The sequence below is a fragment of the Falco cherrug genome, chromosome 5, assembly GCF_023634085.1.
Source record: "Falco cherrug isolate bFalChe1 chromosome 5, bFalChe1.pri, whole genome shotgun sequence".
Lineage (NCBI taxonomy): Eukaryota > Metazoa > Chordata > Aves > Falconiformes > Falconidae > Falco > Falco cherrug.
Window position 1 is genome coordinate 9,484,252 of NC_073701.1, and position 27,454 is coordinate 9,511,705.

A 27,454-nucleotide genomic window follows, 5' to 3' on the forward strand; every position below is an offset into this window, starting at 1 on the left:
TGTTATCTACAGCTTCCTGAGGAGGGGATGTGGAGAGGGAGGTGCTGATCTCTCCTCCATGGGATCGAGTGACAGAACACACAGGAATGGTTCAAAGCTGAGTCAGGGGAAGTTTAGACTGGACATTGGGAAACATTTCTTTACCAGGAGGGTGGCCAGACACTGCAACAGCTTCCTACAGAAGTGGTCGATGTCCCATGCCTGTCAGTGCCTGACAAATAACATAACTATCACCAGATTTGCTTATTTAATTCTCATGTATGCACTGGGGAAAAAGATAAGAAAAAAGACCAGTAAATGGTTTAGATTTTGTGAAATTAGAATTCATAGGTTTGCTATATGAACGTGTATAAGGTCTGTTTTTCAGTAAACACTAGGTCACTGCATTATTATTACCTGGCCAACAGCAAGTAAATTCCCTGCCATGCAGTCATTGATGGATACGGTAGCATTGTTTTAGAATCAATTACATTATTTAATAACTAAGGAGCTTAGTTTTCTATACTGACTTCAGTACAGAGAATATGTAGATAGCTTGAGACTAGATAATGCTTAATGAAACACCAGTGAGCAAACACTTATAGTAGCCCATCTGTGAAAGCTCTGGATTTAATCATGAAGCAGCAGCTATTGAACAGATGACTGTATTCCTGTCCTTACTACGTTACAGTACATTGCTTTTCTGATTTAGAACAAACTATACTAGAAAGTATTTTTAATGAAAATAACATAAATGCCAATGCCCGCTGAACCCATTTCTTCCAAAGAAAGACAATTTTCTATTACATAAGTAACCTCTCATGTTCAGGGCCATCAGATCTGGAATACCCTGCTCCCAGGTGGTAATTACAGACTTCTTCAGTGGGCCAGTGATATGTTCTGGTATTCTGCCCCTCATTTCCCATACTCAGAGGCTGAGATAAGCCAAGCAAACACCAGCTGTGTGAGAGAAAGAAGGGGAACTGAAACAGTTTCTTTACTGGTTGATGACTCTGAAGTACAGGCTGCGTTCAAGCTAAGGTCTGCAGTGGCCCTCAGACCTGACAGTGAGAGGTATCCAGAAATATTTTGACAGGCAGCCCGCTCTGGAATATTAATGTATCTGATTAGACCACTCTCATTTCTCTGGAGTTCCTGAGGATGGAAGGAAAGAGGGAAAAATAAAATTACATGATTTGTTTTTAAGTTGGGAGCCACAAGACTGACATAATACTGCAAGTTTTGGATGTGTTCTAGTCAGTTTTCTTGCTGTCTGGATGCATAACCACCAATCTGAGAGAATATCATGACGTGGGTCCCCCTCCAACAGCAGAAAACCTCTCTGAGAGAGGAGAAGATAGAATTTTGATCCTTTTTCAATTTAAGATATTTTTTTCTCCTAATTTACCTCTAAGATGTGTAGGTACCAGACTGGTGCCCTGAAATGCAGACAGATAAGTAAGAGCCAAGAAGCTATGTTCCATGTATATGGATTTTCTGGATCATCCTAACTCCCTTTGCATGCATTTCATCTGAGTGACCTTCAGTACTATTTTATTGCTCATCCTATCAAAAATGCCCTGCCATGGCATCACTCCCTGGGCACTGTTATATTACCAAGGTGCAAGAGTTTTTTTCCTCTTTGGAGAAGAATTTTTGGCTTTGTTAGTTCAAAGTTAAGTGATGACTAAATATGTCTTTGACAGTTCCTTGCAACTGCAGCCTCGGACACAGGACTTCATCATTCAGGTAATCCTTTTCCGTTTCTATAGCTGTGAATAAGCTATGAATAGCTGGTGTTACCCAAGATGTTGTCTGTTGCCTCTATCTCTCAGCCACACTTTGTTCTCAGAACATCAGAGCCATGTCCGTTTCCCACCCACAAATTGCTCAGAAGGAAGACTTACATTAATGATTTTAATCATGACAACTTGATCTTCCTCCTTGGCTGCTTTCTCTGCAATTTTGACAGTGTCATTGTCCCAGTCAACAAAATCCACGGCCATCATTCCTTCCACTCCACTGGGGAAAGAGGAAGGGGCAAGGGGGAGGTGAAGACAAATGGTGAGAAGGTAAGGAAGGAAAGGGGGAAAAAAATAAGGAAGAGGGGAAAAAAATAAAGGACAAGAGATTTTTAAAGTATCACAGTTGATAGATCCCTGCAACAAAGGAGCTGATCAAGAGAGATCAAGGTACATGAGTCTTTCTTCCCTATCAGCAACATTTCGTTTTCATTATCTTCTCCATTTGTCATTCTTCATAGCTACATTTTGCTCTGCTACTTCCAGAAACATGTTGATTCAGGACTCACTCTGAGGCCTCCTGCTTGAGTACGTGTGCAACGTACGAAATGTCAGCATAGCCCATACAACCAAAAATGTTGTTACGAGAGTAGTAGAAGAGGAATGAGAGGCACATCTCACTCATGGCGCTCAGCCCACCCAGCAAAGACACAAGGATGACTCAGAGGTCTGCTGAGACACAATGAGGAGACTACTTCTTCTCAGGAAAGTACTCTTGTTCACAGCTCATGCAGATCTTGTCTGGGAAAAAAAAATTAATTTGTCTATGAGATAGAAATGGAGAATCAAAATATCCTTTGATACTTTGCCTAATAAGTAGTCTAATAAATAGGTTGCTCTGTGCTTTTATAACCGAAATTACACATTCTCTCCTTCAGAAAAAATACTATATTTTTATTTCAAGATCCCAAAATCTGAAACTTTGGGAGGTTCAACTAAAACATTCAAAGAATTAACTGAGTGTGACATCCAGATCAGAACTTTCCAGTTGATCCCTACTTTTGGAATGGGACCAACCAAATCAAACAGTGTTGCTCTCTGTGAATATAAATTCTGTAATCCTCTTTAAGTCAAATCACAGATTTTTGTGCACATTTCCAAGTGCAATAATGTCATTAAATCCTCTGTATGCATAAGCTCTAAAATAAGCTATGAAGCTTGAGTACAACAATAACTGTTTATATGCAAACTTCTGCAAAACTGACCTCTGGTCTGAATAAGAACTAAAAATAATGTCTTCTTGTTTTGAGAAGTCCAAATGAGATCCAGTAGCTGGATTACATCAGTTTCTATATTTGACTTCTGCCTTTCCACTAAATCCAAGTGTTCAATGACTGAAAACCAACTCAGCTGCAAGTTTTGCAACTTGCTCTTGACGCTTTAGACAAGAATTGTCTTGTAAGATATTAGATGCAAGATATCTTTGAGTCTGTTCATAAGCCTACAGTAGGAGGGTCTTACTTGAGAGCTTCTCCCCAGCATGGAGCAACTGTGCAAGGCATGCCTCAGTATGTCTATGATGTCGTGTCTGACATGAGAAGCTGTTGCCGGGGCCATATTTGCTCGGGGAAGAGAGACATGTCTTCCCAAAAGATTTTAATAGTGATAAACTAGTTTTAAAGGCAAGGAAAGATTTGTAGGTAGAAAAAACTGACTTACAAATGTAACCTCTGACTAATCCAGTGTCTGAAAGTTGCATTTGACCAGGATGTCATCCCCCTAGGGAACACAGTAGGTCAAACCATCAGATGGGTACAGGTAAAGCACATAAAACAACCACTTGCAACATGGGCAACCCGGAAACTGTGTGAAAACAATGGGCCACAGCTGCAGGTGGAATGAGAGACAGAATATATCCACGTGCTCTGACACCTCTGGTGCTTGCCACCTCCCCAGCCTGCCTGCCCGTGGCTACATCCCAGGGCAGCATCGTACTGGTTTGATTACGATGATTTCCTTCAGGTTCCTAATCTCCTGCAGTCTGGAGTCATACTTATTGTCTTCACACATGATGCTCAACTGCTCACCATTCCTGGGGAAGACAAACAAGGGAAGAAAGTTAAAATATTTCCAGGGAGGGGTGTGGAATAACCAATTCCTGGATGAAATAAACAGAGCCAACAAAAATCCCCTCCAGAAACCATGCTTGATCTCTTTTGTACTGTAACTCACAGAACACATTTTCAGCGACAGTCACTCCCAAATATACACTTGAAATTTCCCAACCAGCCCTCTTGTTCTGGAGTCCAAATATGGACTTTTTACATGTCAGTAATTGTTGTACCTTGAAACTTTTGCCTTTCAGAGGACAGTCTGGGATCCCAGAAGAACAAATTCCAACACTTGCATTAGAAAACACTGTCCTAAATAAAAAGACTCTCTGACCCTAGCAGGGTAGAGTTGGCAGGGTATTTAGAATGTCCCTTGCAGATGCAGAAATATCACATGTGAACTCTTCCTTGCTATTTCTACAGTGCTTTGTGATACTGCTTCTTAGATGGTCTCTGCTCTGCTTGAGTGCGGCTTCTCCATCCACATTACAGGTCCTTAGATCTTGCTAAGTACATCCACAGTGCACACTGCAAGGTGCATCAAGGCACCCAGACCACAAAACCTTATGGTGCTTATGGCCAGGCTCTCCCAACAGCTGTTGCACACCCTGCCCGGTTGTTGTAGGCCCTCTTTGTGACTGCTGGCAACTCTGAGCAGGTGAACGGGTAGGCTCATGCCACTGTTCAGCTACACCTTCTAGCAAAATGGGTTCAGGAAGGAGGAACCTGGCTTGGAGGCCAGGCTTCACAAAAGTTCAAGAAAGAACGTATCATGTGACACATGGTTTATGTATACCATGCAACCTGCATAAAGAGCAGAAGCCAAAAACTATTGCTATTGCCTGGAACAAAATAGCTCTGGCTAAGTCACTCCTACTGGCTATGTGTGACTTTTGGTGTATGCTGGGGTATTTTGGAATTAATACCTACAAAGGAGACAGGCCTGCCCCTAAAGTGCTATTAAAGATCACAATCTACTATATTCTGCCAAGGTCAAGCTCCAAAGAGTCTGGGGTCTCCACTAATTGGACAAGTGAGTAAGAGCAGTGTAGTTATCCTACCTGTTACAGGGGAAATCCCAGAAGAAAAGTAGTCACCCCAGCTGCTCACTGTACCTGAATCATCTCTGTTCAGAAAGTGTTTTGAATGTTTGACCTTCTGCTCTGGAGCCTGTGCTTGAGATGGCTTCATCTGTACGGTAACATCTGTAAAGGTCCTTTCTCAGATATATGCTCATCCTAAGTAAATCTAACTGTTGCCTTAGTCCTCTCCAGGCTGACCTCAAGTGAGTCCTAGTAAAAAGAAAGAACCTTCCATTTTCTTCCGAAGCCTAAGGAAAACTCTCCTGATTATGTCACTCCCTGCTACTTGGAGTATGCCCTTGGAAGTTGCTAGCTAATGAGATGGAGGGAGGCTCACTCCACTTGCTGTCTAGCATAACAATCCAGTTGTCAGGCCAGTCTGGGCTGGAGATCAGTAGCATTGAAACAGAGGGATGACTTTGAAGCCAATAGGTTTATTGGTGTCTACTTTGCTCCTTTGTCAAGAGACAACCACATTGCCAGCTATAATGTGCTTCTCCTGAGAGACACAGACAGGTGTAAATAGGGAGCAGACTTTTCACAATGCACCTTTCAAGTTACAAAATCCCTATATATTTAGTCTAGTCACAGCAGACTAAATTTGTTTCCTAAAGTTCTTAAAAACTTTTCCCCTGCTTTTGCCATGTCACAATTAGGCTGCAGAGGCTGCTAGGTGAGTATTTTGCAGATACCACTGGTCAGAGAGGAGAAAATACCCATCAGAGAATTGTGCTGGTCCCACTTCTTTGAGGCTGCCTTTGAAGGAGCTTCTAGTCACTTGGCCCCATTCCTTGGCATGCTGGGGAGTGGGTGGAGAGACACAGGACCAGAGTGTTTAAACAATATTTGATTGTAGGATGCCGTTGGTGTTTAAGGACAACTAAGGAAGGCCATCTTCAAGGGCAGATGTGCCATTTTGGAACAACCTAGATTCTTCTGAATGATGTATCATATGTGTGCTTAGAAGCCAAACAAGACAACATCTGCTCTGCTCATAACTCAGCTTTGTGTTGGGTGCGGGAGGGCAGGCGCTATCCTGTTTTCCACAGCTTGCCTACAGTGCGGTTCAGGTTCCCTGCATGCCTACAGGATCGGCTCCGTATGTGTGAATTTCCTGCAGAGTGAATCAGCATGTGAGACAGTGCAGGGGTCTGGGGATTTGGTGTGAGAGTGCAGCCACCTAAGGACCAGGCAATGCCAAAGTTTCCCCTTGCCATTCCAGATGGAACTCACATCACACCCCAGAGAATGCACCAGCAGTGCCTTGTAGACAGGCAGGGAACCTGACCTTGAAGATGTCACAGCGAGTTCTCTAAGATTAGAGTGTCACTGCAACATCTTGGGCTATGCCCACATTGCTAAATGTCATAGGGCAGTGCATTGTTTTACCGATCACTGGCATGGACTGTGTCTGCCTCCCTGTAACTGTCTGCAGCGTGATGCTTGGCTGATGTTGGGTTATTCTGAAATTAGAAATCTAAGGAGGACATAGCTGTTATACCTATACTACCAAGCACTTAGACCTCTGTGATGCCCCTTTGGCCTAAAGCACAGTTAATTTTTATTTCTGGATTTTGATTTGTTTTGTTTTCAAATTCCAAATGGCTGAAGTAGTGTTCAAATGCTATGCTGCACACTGTGATTATCATAGCTTCAAACTGAGTATTCATGCTTCATGGGCTAGGATGTGATCAGAGAGCACATAGGGGTACTGAAGTTTTTAGTGTGGGATGATGCTGGAGGAAACCAAATCCTGTGTAGTTTTGCTCATGCAGCCCATGGGAACTGGTACACGCAATCCCAGAACTGTGCCTGTGTAGCCTCACGGTCAGTCTGGTTAGCAGGACCAAGCTATGTAAGGGCACCATCTGGCAGCTGTCTGCTGTGGATGAGAAGCAGTCCAGTGCTTGAGCTCACTCCCTGGACCTGATTTATTTAACCAGAGGCACAGTTCCAGTCTCTTGCTGTCTGCTGAGCTGACCCTTCTTTCCCTAAGAGATAATTCTTCATACTACAGTTCAGACACTGCAGAGCCTCCTGCAGTGACAGATGGAGACTAGCCTGGGAGACATCATTCTCATCCACTCTAGATCAAGAGGCAGGGAATGATCCTGTAGCATGGGCAGCAATACTGTGAGTTCCCTTCTCTTACCAGTATTGAGCAGCTTTCACTCCTCTGCCAGACAGGTGGGTGTAAAGCAAGTAGGCAAAGACATGCAGATCTGGAGCCAGCATCCCGTTCAGCTGCAGTTCAAAATGGAACAGGTCAGAGCCTGGCAGTCAGAGCACAGCACTACATTTAACGCCTGCCCATCAAGTCAAAAGCTTGATGGAACTCATGTAAATGTCAGCTTAACTTTTTTTTAAGAGGAGGTTTAAGACCATTTCCTTGTGTAGGTCATTACTGATTGAAAGGTTGCTCTGGTGAACCTTTCTGAAAATTGCTTTTCTGGCTTTAGGTACTCTGGCATAGTTGTTTGAGTTTGTGATATCTCATGCTGGGCACTGTAATGATATCTTGTTATCAGCTATGTGACAAACAAAGGCAAGATACAGGAGAGGTAATAAGTTATGCAGATCCATGAACTCTGAGAAAGAGCAGATAACAGTAAGAGTAAAAGCAGAAATAGTAAGACACTGATCAATGGGCTATTGAAAGTACCATCAAAATGTACATCTTAAAAGGTTCAAAGAAAATCTTTGAATATTGATGAAAAGAAGAAAAGACAAGATTACTGCAGGTCTCATAAGAGGGAGCAAACCTATTGGTTGTTTGAGGGGGATTGTGGGACTATGTAAAATATATGGGGTATTCTAAGTGGACTGTGGGAATGTGCAAAATTTATTACTGGACACCTAAGGAAGAGGTCAAATTTAGGGAAAGAGAGAAACAAATATGGGAAAATGGAGAGAAGAGGAGAGTCTAGTTGTACTTACAGAGACTTCCAGTTAGCATGTTTGTCTGAACAAACCGGGAACGTGATTGCTGCAATCTAGACTATTTTACTAAACTCTGTTCCTAAATATTTTCAGTGTGAGTGTGCTCTCTGTACTGTGTATATGCGTGTGCCTGTGGTTTTGGCATGGAATGATCCACTAGGGAGCTTCAAGCTAGAAAGACCCAAGGTCCAAGCCAGAGACTGTGTAAAAAGGGCTAAAAAGGCCCCTTGCATGTGGTGGAGCAGACTCACTTGGGGATCTTGGGAAGTCATGACATCCTTTGGGTTTTGTTTCCCTTTCACTTAGATGGGGCGAATGGGTATTCAACTCATGGTTCTGACCTGCTTACACAGCTCTGCTAATGCTCTTGGGCCAAGCCTTGGGTATCTGCTGAGCTGTGTTATTGGAAAAAATGTTCATTTTGCAACATGGAGAAATGGAGGCTAAGCTAGCACCCTGTGCCAAATGGCTTTTGGGCATGTCTGGAGCAAGATGAAAGCCCAAAGTGAGAAAGATCAAGAAGGGTTTTGTATGGCTTTCCTCACGCTTACTTCATCAAACCGGCTGGAATTGCAAAGGCCTAAGATCTGTAGGGTTCTGCTCCAGGAGGAATGAAATACACAGGGAAACTGAAGATGCCTGTTTGCGGAACACCCACACCATGTTTCTGTAGTTCCTGAGTATAGTAAAGTCATAGTCCTGAGCTGTCAATCAAGCCTGCAAAAGAAAAATGACCACTCCTTCAGCACTGACTCCAGAAACATCAGAAGTGGGGCCTGAAGCAACAACACATACAGCATCCCTTTCCCAGTCACAGTTTGGGAGCAGCACAGATTAACAGGAAGGTCTAAGCCCTCCACCCTACCCGTGGTGGTATGGTCTACTGTAACATGTAGCTTCGAAGTCATGCAAGGTGCACAGTCGCACAGTTCCTCCCTCATAGTGCAGCTGGATCCAGCCCTGTTCATAGTCGCAGATGATTCCCATAAAATCACTCTTGTTTACCCTAACGTAAAATGATAGCAAATACTGCAGTGACATTCTTCATCACCTGTCATAGGGATTGAGTGCTGGAGGTCATGGTAGAAGTCTGAGGTATTGTTATTAGGCTCTCAGAACTTCATCCTGACCCTTGGTACACTTATTTCTCCCACAACCACACTGTCCCTTCCCACAAAAAGTAGCAGTGCCATGATGCCACCATTTCCCTGATGTTTTCCCTAACACTCCTGCTAGTATCATATCAGGAAGATGTGCTCAGCTTTTCTGATGGTATGACGTGTCTAATCTAAGAAGATATAACTATCTATGTTGCTAAAATTATCATCACATATCATATTTATATTATTTAATTTATATAAAATTTATTTAATTATATATAATAAAATAATTATTATATTGCTAAAATTAGTTTCCAGTCCAGTTTCTTCTTACTGTCCTGAAGGTTTTACTGAGCAACATATGGAAGCGTTTCGTACAAAGGTGGTTTCTAATAGGCTTGTAGGGGAGGTCTGAGACCTCCATCCTGAGGCTGTTCTTTGTTAGACAACTGCCCAGCATCACCCACCTGGTAACATGTCAAAATTGCTGTAACAGATTTCTAGTTGGACGTACTGAGGGTCCCAAGGTGCCCCTATGGAAAATGCAGCTGCTTCATCTGGAAATTGATAAGACTTGTGGAAAGAGGAAGAGGGGGAATAAACTTACATGAAGTAGTTAGCTAGTTTTTAACTCTTCTCTGTTGTTTCTTAATTGAAAACTTACAAAGAGAAAGTTTTTATTTTCTTGCGTTTCTGAATATTTACTTAGATATTGTTAGAAATCAAAATGTTGGGGGAAATTCTGCCAGTTCCATTTCTTTTTCTTCTGAATCAGAACAAGGAAGAATTTTCAAAATTTATTTTTCATTTATCCTTTTGATTGGTTTCATTTTTACATATATATTTAATAGGAATTACATATATATTTAATAGGAAATGGTTACAGTATGTGTACACTCTTGTACCAAATTTCATATTAGTATTGGAACTGCATTACATAAAATCTGAATAAAATTCCTGTAAGGGTTTTGTCTAAAAGTTATCTCCTTTCTCTCTCCATCTCCATGTACATGCATACTATAGAAATACAAAATACATTTTGCTCTGAAAGGCACAAGACAGATGCTAAAATGTGTGCATCACTGACTTCTAACTAGGCCACTCAGTCAGAAGCACCAATTGCGCTGGACTTTTAATGTTACTCTACTGAAAAAGAGGCAGAGCTAGTAGAAAAAAAGGCAGCAAGTAGGTAACCTTCCGTTATGCAAAAGGAGCATAAGGAGAATATTGTGAAATTAATGGCAACGTTATCAAAAGGTCAGAAGGAAGGCCTTAGTATGTGACATATAACACTTGTTTAATGCAGATATGATAATAACATACACACATATGCAGAGTATCAACAACTATGCAGAAAACAGCAGCATCACCTGATGCAGCAGAAGTAGAGTTGAGTGGGGACAGTATGAGGAAAATTCCCCAGTTTGGTTGGTCCTGCAGGACTGTGGGGTCTTACTGGACAAGGTGACAACAAAGGTACTACTGTTCCTAACAAGAAATGGGGGAAGGATTGGGCCCTGCAGACTCACCTCTCTTCCAACATCCCATCCCACAACCACCTGAGAGCACAAGGCAAAATCCGGATTGGCTCCATAGCAATCATCTGTGCCACTGGGTAATACGCTGGCATCGCCACAGGCATAAACAAGAATATGATGAGCCAAGGTTACGTTGTGGAGTGTTATTATAGGTTCGAACTGTAACCAAGAGAAAAAGTAAAAAAAAAAAAAAAAATTATTGTCAACACTCAAGTATTTCTTTCCCAGGCAACAAAAAAGAGCAGTTAACCATATGTTAGGCAAACAAATATAATCTGATTCATAAAATGGATGGTAAATTGGTTGGCAGTTTATCTACTCATTGTGGTATGCACCCAACAGAGTCTATTTTTCCAGAAGGGATTTGCATTTTCCTTTAAAGCACCTCCCCTTTATCAAATCGCAGGGGTGTCTATTTGACCTGTTATGCTGGGCAGTAAGGTTCCAGGCCAGAAATGTAAATAGTTTACTTCATACACAATTTTCTTGACTGCAGTCAAGATAAGCGACCTTGATCTCAGGTTCACTATAATTCACTGCTCCCTCAGTTGTGCCAAAAGTACCATAATCAAGACAGTGTAAAATAAACCCGGCATGTAACTTTCATGTGCTCATTAATCACTGAACTTTTAACCAGCATTGATAACATCAGGTCTCAAAATTCTGGTGTTACTACAACAACTGACTAAAACTTCTGAGTTTGTTCTGTAGGGTTACTTGTTAAATTCTGTTTTGCAGTCCACGAGAAGTCTTCCTTATGAAATTTTGCCTTACGTCATTTCAGTGGAACATCTATTTTTAAACCTTCAAAAGCCACAAAACTAAGAAGGGCTGCTTAATCTTGAAGCAAAGTTATCTTAATCTGGGAAGTAAACTATGCTTGCTTTGGAAAGTTCCTGTTTTGTTTCTTTGCTCTTCCTCTTCTGCACATTCAGTCTTGAAAACAGGACAGCAAAAATGTCAGTTTTGCCTTTTATGCAAATACCCTTAACAATCTCCAAGGACAAAAGCAAAATACAATACAGAAGATTCTGGAGGATCCCTTTGCTCTCAAAGATACCAACAGGTAATGTGGCCTGAGCTCACTACACGGAGACATCAGACTTGCAGCAAGGTTTCTCCAGGTGTGATGGACATGAAGACAAAGGTACTTCCAAAGCTAGAAACGAGACAGAACTTCACCACCACACAAGCCAGACAAATTAGCTGGCTCATCCCAATGGCAGTGAAGGACAGATGGAATGCTTCTAAATTTATACTAAAATGTTGTAAAAGACAGACTTATACACATCACTGAAGGAGCAAGTCTGTCCTGTCCTGTTTTTCCTCAGTAAGACAGCCTGCAATTTTACCTTGTAGACATGGTGTTTCTGCTTGGCCATGGGCAGGGGGATAAAAGTACAAGCATACTTGGTTTCTTAACTGGAACAGCAAACTGGAAAAGAAAGACACACGAGTCACCTCAAGATTCCCCTGGCAACTCAGTAATATGCAGAGGGAATTGGAGAAGCTGAAGGGAGGTGGTGCAAGCAGAATGAGACCCAGAACTGGAGGGGGAAGGAAGGATGATGCATTTAGCAAGCGACTGCTTGGTTTTTGGTTGCAGTGAGTGAGAAGATTAAAGGGTCAAGAAGATGAAATTGTATTCTGGTGAATGGCATACATGTTTACCAGCTCCACCAGGTCTTAAATTCTTTTTCTTTCAGATTTTTTTCTGGTCCCCACCCCCCAAAAAAAAAAAAAGAAAAGGGAATTGCATTACTAATTTGCCTATTGTAACATGAACCAAGCATAGGAAACATTAATGCAGTTCAATCAACATTTTTACTTGCTAGTTTTCTGGAGTCACAAGCAGAACACATGATAGCACTAATCCCACAAATCTTTACATAAAAATAGCACCCCTCTTTACTATGGAATACTGCCCACGCTGATCAGCAGATTCTGCTGCATCTTGAGCAAGTGCTGACTGTGTGGGATGATGCTGTTTAAAGAAGAAAGGTGTTAATGCAATAATACCGCACTGAGTTGGTACTTTTGAACTCCATTTGACAAGGATGCCACATGTACCATGAGGTGATGCTAATGCAGAGCTCCAGCTCTGCTGGTAAATCCTTATATTTGATACTGAGATACTGCATGTATTAATACTGGAGGCAGCGCACACAGCAGTGTGTATTGCATTTTCTGAGCTCTTTGCCAGGCTCGTCACAGAGCATTTAAATGTATACCCATTATTTCTCTCCTCTGTGATGTTGTGTAGCCCCAACAAAACTAAGATGGGAAGCAGGAAATATCTTCAGCTTGTTATAGCTAGTTTTTGATGGGTCTATATGGATGAGACAATAGACCTGTATACATATATGCCTGAGTTAATTATACTGCAGTTCAGTAGCACCAGTCTGTGTTTGGCTCCCTAAATTCTAGTCAAGGGACCAAGAAACACCTTACAGCATTTCCTAACAAATAAGACCTTTACCCTCCGCATAGCAAACCTTCCATTCCCACTTCATTCCTACTCTTGCCAGCTCTATTTGCATGTTTCCAAGATCAGTCATATCCATCTTTTGACCTGTGCAATTCAAACTTCCAGCATGGGCATGATCAACTTTCCAAAGAAAAGCAGAAGAATGGGCTATTTTTAACATGCCAAGTAAAGTTCTTGCCCAGAACTTGCATTATTCAGCACCAGGTCATAGATGAAGAATATTTTAGGGTCAGTTGAGTCAGATGGGCCTCTGTGCCTCATAAAGAAAAGAGACTTGGAAAATCTTTGGCCTTTAAAGAATTGAACTGTGTCATCAGTACCAAACACAGTAATGAAGCACGCTCTGTCAACCTGTAATGGGAGTATTAACTGGAAAATCTCATTCCTTTCTTCCCATCAACCACATACACATGTATTCACCCTACATCACATGCCTTATACCACTGCACATTTATTAAAACATAATCCACATAGTAACCATGGCAATTAGAAATCACCTAAAATAACATAACTGTGCATATTTGGTACATACTCAGACGCTCAGATAATATGTCACGACACCCAACAGAAAGTAGAGCAGAGTAACACACAAGATTTGTCTTCTCCAGAGACATAATGTATTTTTTTGCCAAAGAGAAGGGTGCTGGCTAGAAAAGACACAAGAAAATCTGTACCCGCTGTCATTTCACACACATTATTAAAGCACGCATGGATTTTAAGTGGTGGTATGAGAAATATAAGAAAGCTGGGGGAAAGGCTGTGAGGTATTTGATGAAGACTTCAGAACCTGCATCACTTTGTGTTCAAATGTTCAGATACTGTCTGTATACTGTTCTAGCTGTGGGAGCTGTACAATGGTGCTAAAGATCAGATTTCACATCTTTGCATGTCCTAAAGCAGATATAGCTCACTTATCTGTATATAATGTATTTTGGGCAATTTTTGCAAAGAATTACTAAGGGACTTACACAAAAATCTAACTAAACTGTAGTCCCCTAATTCCCCATTAGCAGCTACTGTTGAGCCTGGATGCCCTCAGCGATCCACCTGGATCTGCCCCATCGTGTAAGGAAAGCAGCAGCAGCCATAGAAGTCTGTAAATTCTTCCCATTCAGAATGGGATTATATTTCTCTCAATTACTAAAGGTCATTAAGGTTTGTGACTACAAAGGCATCTAACCAGTCATTTGCACATATATTTGAACCGCAGAAAAATAGTGGATGTACACCTAATTCTGGGCAGACATTTCTGAGGGTTAGCCTTGGATAATGCTGATTTACCCAGAGGTGCCTCAAGTAAAAGTGAAACGTGTAAACAGTGTCTCTATATACAGAGTTCTGAAACTATGTGCATTTGTATCCTTGTGATCCTTGACAAAGCATAGTTTTGAAAAATCTCTGACTTAAAATAACAATTTGGATTGGCTAAGCTTTTGGTGGCAGTCAATACCAATATGAAGCTCTTCCAAGAGAGAAGGACCGAGATTACCAAAACTTTCTGAATTTGCTAAACACAATTCTTACCAAAATAATGCCTTATATTACACATAAAAATGTTATGTCCAACACTAGATATCACTTCTTTGTATGTAGAAAACAAGAGAGAGACTGAAAAATGAGCAGGATTTTGAAGAGCTGTATTGAAGCTTAAGAAGATGTTGAGATTTATAACTTCCCCATTCTTTGATAGAAAATATAAGCAAACATCAATGACATCAAAACAGTGCCCTTGAAATAGGCATTATAAATGTGGCTGTGTGGTTCCATACTTTTCTTTATATTCCTGTTACTGCACTGTTGTGAGAAAAACCTGTCATTCTCAGATCTGATCGGGGGGATTTGGGAATAGAGTGGGACACGAGAGCAGGTTTGTTTGGGATGTTGCTTGAGTAACCCCCTTTCCTACCGTGATATTCAGGTCATTTGGGTCACATGTCCAGAGGTGGCATTTGAACCACATGGTGGTGGAGGTCTCATTCTCTGTCACTGACAGTAGTTGGTAGTCCTGGCTCTCATCTTCCTCGAGGGTTGCCTCATCTTCTGCATGACAATGTTGGAAAAGGAACAGTCGTCAAAGCAAGAGAGAGAAGAGCTTCCCACACTCCCAAGAAGTCACATTCCCAAGTACTGCTGGTGGGACCTGAGTAATTATCAAAGCATTTAATTCTCAAAAAAGCTCCTCCACTTTCACTGCTGATTTCCACAAACCAATTGAAGAAAACTCATGTCCAGTCCCTGCTGTATCGCGCTGCTCAAGGGAAGAGCGGCCTCTGGGTCCCATAATCCAGAGGATGGCCTGGATAGGATGGATACTAGAGGATCTTCCCTGCTCCCTGAGTGAGTGACCTGCTGCACACTGGGTTTTTTTAGCACATCTGGCTCAACCACACAGGGTGGGAAGTAAAGCAAACCCTGTTGAAAAGCAGAGGTGGTTGAAAAGTAAGATATTTTAGGCATACCAAAATGAATAGAGTAGAATAAAATTAAATGAGTAGAATACCATTCTCCTTTTTACTTCTTAAAACTCTTATGTTTCCCATACCGCCTGGAACCTGGGCCTGGCTGTAGATGCTAAGCTCTCCTAGAAAGTACAAGCTAACCAATAGCTTTAGCAGCATAGGCATAGTGAAAAAGACAAATAATGCGTGACTGAGATCATCAAATGCAATTGTTGCTAGGTAAAAAGGCAAAGAAACATGACGTAGAGTTTGAAAAGCATCTAGATACCTGGTTCCTGTAGAAATCTCACCGGGAGCAGAATGGGCCACAATAACTGCTGCCCTGAACGCACAGGGTGAAAAGGTGGGACTGTACACACAGCTGCAGAAGGGGAAGAAGGAAAAAAAGTAGTAAAGCTCCAAGGTGACTGATTGAGATTGCATCATATTTTTGTGGCAAAGGAGTTCAAATGACTAGAAATGAGAAAGCAGTGGCTGCAGATGAAATGAAAATCTCTCAAAGAGAAACCTGAAATATAATAAAGCAAATGTCTCCCTAATGTCCAGCTGTTAAGCACTATGCTGAAAAGTTTTGCTACAGTACTCAACTTTGGAGGGATAAAGGAGAAGAGAAAAATTTTACCAGACAACAGTCTGGTCAAGGAAAAATATTCATATGTGAAATCTGTCCTGGTATTTCTTCTTCCCATCTCTGTTCCTTGAAGTGAGTATTTAAAAACCTGGTTACAGCTTTTGCTAAATTTCCCAGTGTCTCCTCCAATATTCTTACTTCTTCTTCTTGAATTTATCCATGGGTTTGGACTTTCAGAAAACTCTAAGCAATTTATCTCTCATCCAAATGCTGTTTACAGAGGGACACCTCATAGTTTGAAAATACAGATTTTGTTTTCCTACTGCTTTGAAATACCTGTTGCATTCTCTCATTTAAAAATCAAAATTCAAAGATAAGTATCAAAGATAAGTAGTCTGCAAATGAGCTACTTTGAAATAAATGTAATATTTTAAACTAAATATACCATATGAAAGAGCAAGGCAGTAAACAGCTGAAAAAATCCCCACCTTTGTGAAAACTAGTCTTTTTGGCAAGTTTCTCACCTACCGAACATTACGCAGATAATGACTTTGTTACAGTTGTAGTAAAGAGGAAAATTAAAAGAAAAACCAAGGATGCAAGAGAGAGAGGGTTAGAAAGCAGAATGCAAATGGAAATCCCCACAAACTCCATTTACAGTAACTAACTTATATTTCCTTCAAAGTGTCTATTCCACAGGTTCAGTGGGTGTGCTTTACAGCCTACTGAGCAAAAAATGTGGATTTTTTTGTGCTCGTTGATGTGCTTGCTTACTGGAATATCTCCAGATCTAAATAATAGGGAGGTATTTTCTGATATGGAAAAGAGTTGAAAAAAACCTAAAATCTGTGGGACCAAAATTATTTTCTAATATAAACAAAGATTTCCAGCTACCAGTGCAGAAAAACATTGAAAATGTTAAATATCTCTTCTGAAACTGGTGAAATGTTTAGTATTTTTGAAACCAAACAGTTCAATTTTTCTTTACAGGGTATTCTTTTAGGAGAAATTAAATGCTAAAAAAAGATCATTATTTAAAAGTAAAGAACAAGTGTTTCTTCTAAATTGATCATATTTTTTTTCCCCTGCAGTCATTCACAGCCAAAAATTCTGTTTGTGTAACCATCACAAAAAAATTTCAAAACTGGCTATAATAAGAATGGTTTTGCAACCAACTTACAACTGTAAGCAAGGCTAGCTGCCTCACCCCCTCCAAAGTTCACCCGTTTTAGACATGCACAGAGAGATATTTCATGCAAAACATTTTTTCCTGTTGTGTGAAAAGGGAACTGAAAATGGCTGAACAAAATAAAACCCCTGTGACTGGCAAACATTTTATCAGTGCAAACTCTTTTTCTTTCTGTGTCTGGATAGCATCAAACTGCCTGTTTCTCTTTCATGATTAAAACAAAACAAATTAAAACAATACCCTGTTTTTTTATTTACCACCCTCAGTGGCATTTTAGTCCTCTAAACTCCAGATGTTTTAATATCAGGCATCTATCCTTAGTGGTTGCTTTTACAGACAAATGAAAAAACGGCAAGTCCCAAGGATGTTGTATGCCATTCCTAAGGGAGGCACTTAGGACGGTCAGGAAGAAGCGACCTTTGGAGGTGAACAAGTCTCCGCTCACTACAGAGGAAATTAAGTAAATGAGCCTTTGAAGAGCTTCATTGAGGGAAAATATGGGAGTTTTGCATCTGACTCCTGTCATTTGGATAAATTGGAAATTACACTCCCAGCAGCCTCCTCTGCCTTCATGGTAGGTGATTGCTTCAGTCATATCTAGCTGGCTCTGGCTGTGGTTTTCACTTGCAGATAGGATCACTTTTTTTGCCTGAACAGCATCATCTGGTACCGTCTGGGATACCATAGGGTATCTCAAGTAGCTGTGTGGGGCTAGGAGGCATGACACAGGGTGTGCAGAAGATCTGGGCTCTTCTGGGATGTCAGTCGGAGGCCATGCCAACTAAGGATTTCAAATGGCCTCAGACATCTATCTTTAGCCAGTGGAGTCCATGTGCTTTCAAGCCAATATACTTAGAGCACGACCCTTGGCAAAGGGGGAGGCAAAAGAAGTCTTTTCAACTTCCAGAGAAGTAGATGCTGCCATTTGGGAAGACACCTTATATCACAATGTCAGATCCAGGCAAGTCTCCGTGACAGCTGAATCCAAATGCCACCCAGCCCCTTGTATGGACCTGCAGCTCAAACGTCATCAGCTCCTGTTCATCATGGTCCAAGCAGAGGTAGACCCTATTTGAAGGATCCAGGAAGGTGGAGAAACGCAGCAGTGGAGGTGCGGGCTGACCAGAAGAAAAGCATGGGAGGAACAAGAGGAAGAGCATACCCTTGATTCTTGAGAACTGCCATCACCAACAGAATCACTGTGATTTCTGAGTCTTGCTGATACCTTGGGCGGTTACTCTGCTACCAGGGGCTCAGTTTATATGGAAGTGCATGACGCTGGGCCTGTTGCTGGAAAGGAGGAGTGGGAACTGACTGTTTTATATCCGATTTGATATGTAGGAAAGATCAACTCTTTACACAATATGCCCTGGCACCTTGCCTCAGTGAAACCGTACCAGGCCATCCCATATACATCTCAAAACAGTTTTAATAGCTGTTTTGTAATACAGAACCAAAAAAAGCAACCAAGTGTTTACCTCCTACCCAGTACTCCTCAGGGTGGGTGAATGCTGGCTCTTTGCAAAGAAAAGGGGCTTTTCTGACTACTTGCCTTTGCAAATGCTGAAATGAACCCTGACTATGTCACCTTGTTGTCTGGTGTGATGGTTATTGGCAAGTTTGTTGTAAACGTGCTGGTGAATCTTAGTGCCAGGGCTTATCAGAGGAAGCTGCTGTGGTACATAAGAAGGACTCGAGTGGTAGCAGTTTGGACTGTAGTGGAACAGCAGAAGAAAAATGCTTTTGCTTCATGCACTATACCTTGGGGGCAGTGAGTGGAACAAGAAAAGCGTGTCATCTGTTGCCCTGCCTAAGAGTTTTCAGCATAATGACATGAAAAACAAATAGCCTCAGCAGGTTTCCAACTGGTTCTGCCAGGAGGTGCCTGGTGCATCTGTCTCCAATTTGCCAGGTGCATAGTCCACTGCAAAACATAGCCCGGGTCTGTGGATTTTGAGGGACGTGGTAGTTTATTCCCATTTACTTGGTAGGAAAGCCTAAAAAGCCCATTTGTATTAATGTGCTAAGACAAGTACTTGCAGAACAGATGAGTAACAGAGAAGGAGAGCGAACTAATCTGATTTTCAGAGACAGGGCTTAAACAGACCAAATTGCGTACAGATTGCTTGAATCCCAGGTTACGTTGTTGACAGTCCTGCTGCAGACAGTTTCTTTTGTGAATTATGTAATACAATGCCAACATTTTAAATTTTCTCTGCTCCAGAAGGCCCAAGACACTGTTCTGGGAGAGCTAGGCAAGGCTGAGGGATATGGTAATGCAAAGTATTTCAAAACTAGGGCAGCACAGGGATATCAAAACTGAGGGACTTCATCCCCTCTGTGGGAAGAACCAAAGACAGTTAATGATGAAGGTGTGAGGGAAAAAGGGAAGGGAATCTGCATGGCTGCATTAGTGTGCTTTGCAGAGTATGAGGTTGCTGGTATGGGAAATTTTCACCGTTGCTAGTTCTCCACTTTTTTAAGCAGAAAATTGCTTTCTCACATGGAGGGCAGTGGGAGATTAGGGGATGCAATTGGGACATTGCTAGAAGACATGACTAGCCTGGGATTATAAGGAGGGATGTTTTTACGTGTGACAAAGATTAGAATTGCATGGCTCCTTTGATGGAGGAGGATGTGGTGTTTGCATGCCACTGGTGAGGGGCGTGGGTGGGAGAGATATCCAGGAACAGGAAGATACCACAGATTGGCAGTGAGCAACATGCCAAAGAAGATTGTAAAACTGCAGATGATCTGAGCAAAGGAAAGAAGATAAAAAACTGCTTCCTTTAAAGAACTAAGTGCTCAGACAGGAGCCAAGTGTGAAAAGAAAGAAGAAAGTCAGAACCACAGGGTGCAATGGCACCTCCTGAGGATCTGCAGCAGGCAGAGACACAGAGAGAGAAGAAAGCAGTGATGTTTCACTGGGTTTTCTCTTTGGGGATTATGATGATGTACAACAAATTTAGGAGATGAAGAAGAATGGAAATACTATGCCCAGTACTCTTTTGAAATGACCCTGAAGCTCCACTGCTGAAACCCTTTGCTGGCAACACGCACGTCCCTGACACACAGCCAGCTCCAGCCCCCACGTCTCCCCCGCTCACAACTCCTCATCGCAGTGCAGGGCAGGAAGCACAGCATTCCTGTTATAATGAGTTGAAGCCATGTTGAGGTTATTTAACACCTTTGCTTGTTTTTTTAGGCCAATTTTTACCAAAATACTCACTTTCACCAAAAAAAGAGAAGTCACAGAGTCTTGTTTTGGAAATGTGGAAAGAAATGCAAGCTTTACCTCAAAGACCGCAAGCTGTCAAAACGGGATATCCAGTCAGAGGGGTTTGTTTAGGTTGCCTTCATGACCAGTGGCAGAGGGAGCCTAGAATAACTTAGGTGAAACAGTTATTTTTAAAATTACTGAAGTGACATGGAATTAATCCAAAATGAAGCATTTCTATACCTTTTACCTTTATTCTGATTTTTTTTAGTTTAAAACTAATCACTTATTTCAATACATTCAGTTCTAATCTCCTCAAACTCAAACTTAGCATGGAAAACTTCAAGATCTTGCTGAAGGTTAGCAATGAGACTCTTAGGGAAGGATTTAATCTGAGAATAACACGCCTAGATATAGAGAGGTCTAAACATATACAGGTGCATCTTATTCATAGGCTGCCAGTGGAGCCCTGAATTAGGAGACCTAATCCAGCTGCCCACACATAGGTGTCCAGTGCTGTTTGAGGTGCCCACTAATATTTGACCTGGCCTCATCTGCTGCTCCAGGAGATTTATAGCACCTCAAAATGAGGGATTAAAGAGGGAGAAACACAGCATTTTAAAAACAGCTACTTCTGCCAGTGTTCATGTGTAAGGATAGTTACAGGAGCTAATAAAGTCAACACTTCTGCTGTGATGGGTGATAGGAACAAAACTAAATATTGCTGTCTAAAATGGCTTAAATTACCATTTTCTGACTTTATACTTCATTTCATCAAGGTGTTAAGCATCACTGGTCTGCAGCTATGCTCAGACTAAGATTAAAATCTATTTATTTTCTTTACACTTTGTGTTTGTTTGTTTTTTTGTTTGTTTTTTTTTGGGGGGGGGAATATGGAAATTATGGAAATATGCCATATTTTAGTTTAGAGCAAAATGATGGGAAGACCACTGCCTGTTAGACAGTAAAGGGAACAGCAGTAAAAGCAGTAGAGTTGGTCAGTCACTTATTTTTCAAACGAAGTATTTTTCTCCAAAAATGTGGATTTTCTGAAACCACAGCTTTTCACATAGACATACCACACTGCCAACAGTTTGTCAGAGAAGGCTTTTAGTTCCAAGTGGAATTCAGGACTGAAAAAAAGAGAAAAAGAAACAGTTGCCCAAATGAGCTAATAAGAAATTCGGTAGGTTGATATCCAGCTTCTGGACCATGTGTTGTGGTAACTGGAGCAAGGCTTGAAGCTGAACCCTGGACCTCAAGTCAATATGCTGTCAACAGAGTATCTGTTATTTTGGCATTGGTTCATTACCCTTAAACATCTTAAATGTTTTACCCAAGGGAACACAAAAGGAGGATGTTAATGAAAGGCAAGTGAAAGAACAGTGGCAAAGGGAACGCCCTGGGTGAAAATGAATGGGTTGTAAGTATTGGCAAGAAGTGGGTGAATCGAAGTTTTCAAGACTAGTAAGTGCAGGTAGTTCAACACCCTGCCTTCTGCACCCAACAAGGTTTGCTTGATAGAACTTGTTACAGTGCTTGCAATCATTGTAACATTTCCTCTTCTCTGAACAAAGTATATTTGTATGGTGTGAGTGTGTAGATTAGTGGTGTTATCAGCTTATCTGCTGAAAAGGGAAGCAAGGCTGCATTAGAGAATTTACTAACTTTGTTTCCTGATTCTCAGCAGTTCAGGTTTCAAGTACAACAAATACTTATTGCCCCTCTCCCTCTCCACCCTTCCCAACAACTGTGCCCTCTGGAAGGCCTTAAGACAACGCAGGACTAGTTTCATGTGGGAGATGCACGATGTTGCATTATACTGCACTATGAGCTGCTGCAGTTCAGATTGCTGTGCTTTGCAATGTGGTGCACAGTACTGTATCACACCGAGATGAGGGATACTTTCTCATTGTCTGATACGTTACTATATTATGCTCATTATTTGAAGTAAAACTAACCATCAGGTCTGGAGACTGATACCCATGCAGATATTCTAACACAGTGATATGAACCTTTGGTAAATAGGTTAAAAATAACTTTGCATTCAGTACCACACATCACTGCACTTTTTTGACAGCCCTCCTTTTCCATGTTTGGATCCACCCCAGATCCTCTAGGCTTCAAAAAACTGTAGACTTTGTGTAAAATGGTGCCAAGCTGACTTACCTTTTGTCACACATCTGTGGGACTGTTTCTACCAAGTCATATGGGGAGCCCACAGTAAGCAGCAGAGGAGATATAGGCTCCTTTTTGAGTAAAGCATACAATCCTGAAGGAAAGGTGCTGGCACTGGGGAGATCTTTCCGTGATCTGCCTTATGAAAGGGCTTCACCTTCACTGAACTTCGTTCCTCAGCTCTTTCACTGCTGTTGGCTTGTTTTTCCATATCAGTGTTGTACAAATACTCCTGTTCCTGCAGTTGTCCCTCTGCAGCTGTGGAAAGCCCTCCCTTTCTTCACAGGCTGAAAATCCTGGATGCCCTGAGCAAAAGGATTTGAGGACATGAGGACAGAGAGGTGATCATTCTCCTTATATTAAGTAATTTGCAAAGTGTGCTAGGAGGGAAAGAGGCAGTACAAGAGCATGTGGGGGATAGTTACAGAAGGGGGAATTGTAGGACTGTAGTTCCTTTGCCCCCTTTCCCTTCCCAAGCTTCAAAGGGGTGACAAAAGTGCTGTTGAAGGCAGGGCATCATAGATTATGGGTAAAGGCCTTTTGGAACAGATATAAAAAATACAATGTCATTTTGCCAACAGACTTGTCATTTGAAAGCTAAGAGTGCTGGGAAGGATAGAGGGTCAAAGACAACGAGGTCCCAGGCTGACAAGTTGGCTTTTGCTCTCTCACATAACACGGGAAGGCACATGCACACCTACGGCCACAGAAACTTATGCCTGCTGATAAACCCTCTCACTGCGGACTGGGAATAATCAGGAGGGTCTCTACTTGTGGAGGTCACAGAGCTGGGCAAGCAGCAAACCCAGAGATTCTTTTCTAGCAGAAGGATCATGAGAAAAAGCCAAGAGGTTGTTTGAGCCGTGCATGGTCTGGAAATAGGCATGGAATGGTGAGAATGAAAAGCAACCACTGCCGCGTGACTCTGGCCATGCCCCAGGATGCAGGAACCTGTTACCTCCCATACAAAGACACAGGATCCCACTAAAGAAACTCTTGATTGTTATTGCTTGTTTCTTCCTAGCAGAAGCAACAATTCAGTCAATGATCAGCATTTTGGATGTGAAGAACTAGCAGTTTTAATGTGCTTAAATGATAAAGAATGACTGTAACACCTTTTTTTTTATTTATTGTGCAATCTAGTTCCCTGTGTATAATCTGAATTATGTCCATCCTGCACGGTGCAGTGCCATGTGGATACTGGTGCTCATACAAAGAAGCTCCAATCAGGTAAAAGACAAGACTGGATGTTTTGCTGGAAGTAATTCTTAGTGCTTTGTCTTTTCAATATTGTTAAACAAGCGATTGGTTCTCACAGCTTGCAGGTAATATGGAGCAGAAGGTCACAGAGCTGACAATTGGGAAAAATTTAATTCTAAGAGCTTAAATCTTCTTAGATTTTTGCTATCACAAATTACTGTAATTCTTCAATTCAAAATCTACCAATGATTTCACTATGACAATTCTGCTTTAAAAAAAAAAAAATATCTGGCAATAATGTGACCAGTCCCTCAGTTTCTCTGTCAAGTCTCTGCAGACTGAAAAATTCAAATGGTTTTAATCCATCCAGTCTGATAAATGGAAAAATATTAAAAGTTTGATAAATAGATAAAAGCCAGCACTACGAATAATTTATATTCCTGGTTAGTGCCTTGCCCCAGGGTAGATGATTCCTGCTTATTCACACAGATGTTACAGAAATCACAGTATGTTATGTGTACATTGCGCATCATGAAATCAAAACAATGCAAAACAAGAGCAAGGGGGAGAAGCTGCAAAATCTCTGCTTTAGACTTCTTGTGCTTTCTTCTGAGACCTTCTCAGCTGCATTGATTCAGTGAAAGAATTGCTAAACTCGTTCAGTGTAGTACAGACATACTGCTGCACTCTCAGGGCACAGCTCTACCCTTAGGGTGCTTTTTCTCGTTTTTTTTTTATTTGGGTTGGGGTATAGCCCTGAAACACTCTGTGCCCAGGTGGAGAAACAATGCTCTGGGTATAAACAGGGACCTCACCACTGCCATACATTGTTTTATGAGATGTATTTGGTGTACTTACTACTATTATACGGGTGAGCATTAAAGAAAAGTAATTAGCAGTGCATTCCAACTTGAATACAGGTAACCCGTAATGACACTAGATGGCATTGAAACATTAGCAAAGGATCCAAAATTAGCGTTCAAGCAACACCTCACAACCAGCTGTACCTCTGTGTTAGGCAAATCGGGATTGTCATGTTTCAAGGTGGTTGCAGATGATATCCTCGTTGACCTCGAATAAAACCACTAACATCAGGATCCAGCACAAGGAGGACTTAGAGACTTAGGGTTAGGATCCCCATGGTCTGGGCTGGGCTTTGGCAACAACTGTACATTTGATTTACAGCAATTATAGTTAGGCATCCTCCTAGGATGCATTTGATTCCAAAAAGGCAGCAGGGCTAGGAGCATGCATTCTTCTTATTTTTTCACAGACATTTTCTTAATGAGGTTTCAAAGATAGAAGGAGTATAAACAGCTTGTTCACTGAGCCTTTGTGTTCTCACGGTTTGATTTGCTAAAGATTTGTCTCCAACAGCTTGTAAATACCCTCTGTTGCAACAGCGCTTGCTCCTGCAACTTCTCTTCAACACAGCGGTACAATTTCCCAGCACTTCTCCATACAACACTGTGATGCCGCTTCTAGCCTTACACTCCAAATCGGTTGTTTCTGCTGTAAAATGCCCAGCTCTTCCTATATCCCACATTCCCAAATGGCTTTTATTTGGCTCAGCTCCTGGTCAAGGGCCAGCATATCCTTACAGTGATACAGAAACTTGCGTGTGCTCCCTGGGCAGCCACTGCTCTCGTGCTGCTCAGTGGGCCAGCAGAACTGACCACAACCACGTTCTCCTGCCTTCCCCACACTGGTAACATTAATACAGTCTCACTCCTCTGTCAACAGTAGCATACAGGAGCAAATACTTTTGAGAACACGGTTCCTCTGCCTACCTCAGATAATATCTGTTAATAAGTTGAAGGGCTAACGATGGAAGAGAACACTGACTGGAAGATAGGCAGCCCAATGTGCAGAGACAGGCAGGAAAGCAGCCACCTCATTTCCTTGGCAAATGTGGTTAAAAAATGACACTACATCATGCTGAAACAAAACGTCATGCATGGTTTGGGCTTGTCCGTTAAGTAAATTGATCACTCAGTTTCTTTTCTCCATGAGTCTGTGCTGTTACCAGTCTGTGGGTGGCTCATGCAGACTGGGAGTCAGAGGATTCTTCTCAACATTCTGAAGGTTGTCCTTTTAACCGTACAGAGACGAAGATGCTACCTGTATCTGATGGATCTACTTGTTTCTGTAGAGGAATGTGAAAGCAGTGATGATATCTCAGGGCTAGATCTTTCTGCCTAGTAATTTCTATTTATTTCTGTCTTCCCTGAAAAAAAAAACTCAACAGTTATCTAAACAGCCCTTATTAGGAAAGATTTTGAAGATGGAAATCACTGTGGAGGCTGAAGGAATCAAAAAAGAACAGCAGGTCAGCAAGGAAGGGAAGACAAGAAATACACGGCAGCCAGCTAGCTACAGTGGAATGCCATCCATCTGCCCTCTGTGAATCCAAGCAAGGATAATCAAGCTGAATTGCAGTCTCAGGTGGCTTTGTCACTTTTTCCTCAACATTGAATGCCTTGAAAAACCCATCAGCATATGCCATAAGAAGTAATATGATGCTGCTTACTCCCAAAGGCTATTGGAATGTGTTAATTGTGAAGAAAAGGCAGCTTCAACACATAAGCCTATACATCAAATGGTGTTTACAGCTTCATTATGACTAAGCAATACTATCAAGAGCAACTTGGTATAACCAATCCAAAACTTTGTCTCTGAGGTAGAACAAATACAAAAGAGCATAAGTGTGAGAAGACAAATATTTTCACTTGGAGCAGCCTAAGCAGTCAAGTGAATGTACCACAACAGAGACGGAGAATGAGCAGCAACTGAATCAAAACAGTACCAATTATAGTTCCAAGGGTATAAGAATCTGAACTTCTATATTAAGTGGTATCAGGATACGTACTTTTGCTGTTCTTAGTCTACATTCAAACCCTGCACTTAAGCATAAACCCTTTGCTTCTTATTTTGTGTGTTACTTGCAAACAAAGGGCCAAAGCATTTTCCAAATATCTGCAAAAACCTACCTGACTATTCCCTAAAACTGGTGATGAGCCTGACTCCACCCAGCTCTCACCAGGGGTGGGACTCCTTTGTGAGATGTGATAAGGATCTGCCCACATTCTTCAAGATGCTCACCCACCCTGGGTATCCTGTACAGTCACGGAAACACAGTGTGTAACAGAAGCCACTTTTCCCGGTGCATCATTCTGGTGATGAATAGGAGCATTTTAGAGTCTCCAGGGGAGTTCAGCTGCAAAGGAAGAGTCCCTCTGAAGCCAGAGGTACAGAAAATTCTGGTACTGCAAGCTGACCTCCTTGTCAGTAATGCCTGCATCACAGAGCAGGATGATCTTTGTCTGCCAAAATACCCTTATAATTCACTGCTCAATTACATGCAATAATGGGCTATTGCCCTTCTTGGGTCACTCGTCTTCCAGGTGTTTCTTCATGAGTTCCCGGATTTGCCTGAAGCAAGAGAATGGTCACGCTGCATTGTGCAGTCCATTTGCTCTGAGGTGGCTGTTACCATTCATTTTCTATTCAGTAGGAGAGCACACCCACGATAGGCTCTTGGCATGCAGTCACATCTGTACCCTGTCAGGTGGCTTGTTTACTCACTGTCACATTAGAACTCTGTAAGCACCATTTTCATATCCTTTGGGTTTTCCTTTTGCACAAAGAGCCTGTGGGATT

At 41.7% G+C, this 27,454-nt stretch overlaps 1 long non-coding RNA gene across 1 annotated transcript; it reads right to left on the reverse strand.

The window, feature by feature from the left end:
• Nucleotides 1-11,844: 11,844 nt before the first annotated feature.
• On the reverse strand, nt 11,845-15,783 carry LOC129736127 (uncharacterized). Its single transcript, XR_008732326.1, has 3 exons — nt 15,708-15,783; nt 14,887-15,020; nt 11,845-11,927 (listed from the first exon to the last, which is right to left on the reverse strand). It is a non-coding gene; the product is annotated as an uncharacterized LOC129736127 (long non-coding RNA).
• Between the last annotated feature and the right edge of the window lie 11,671 nt (nt 15,784-27,454).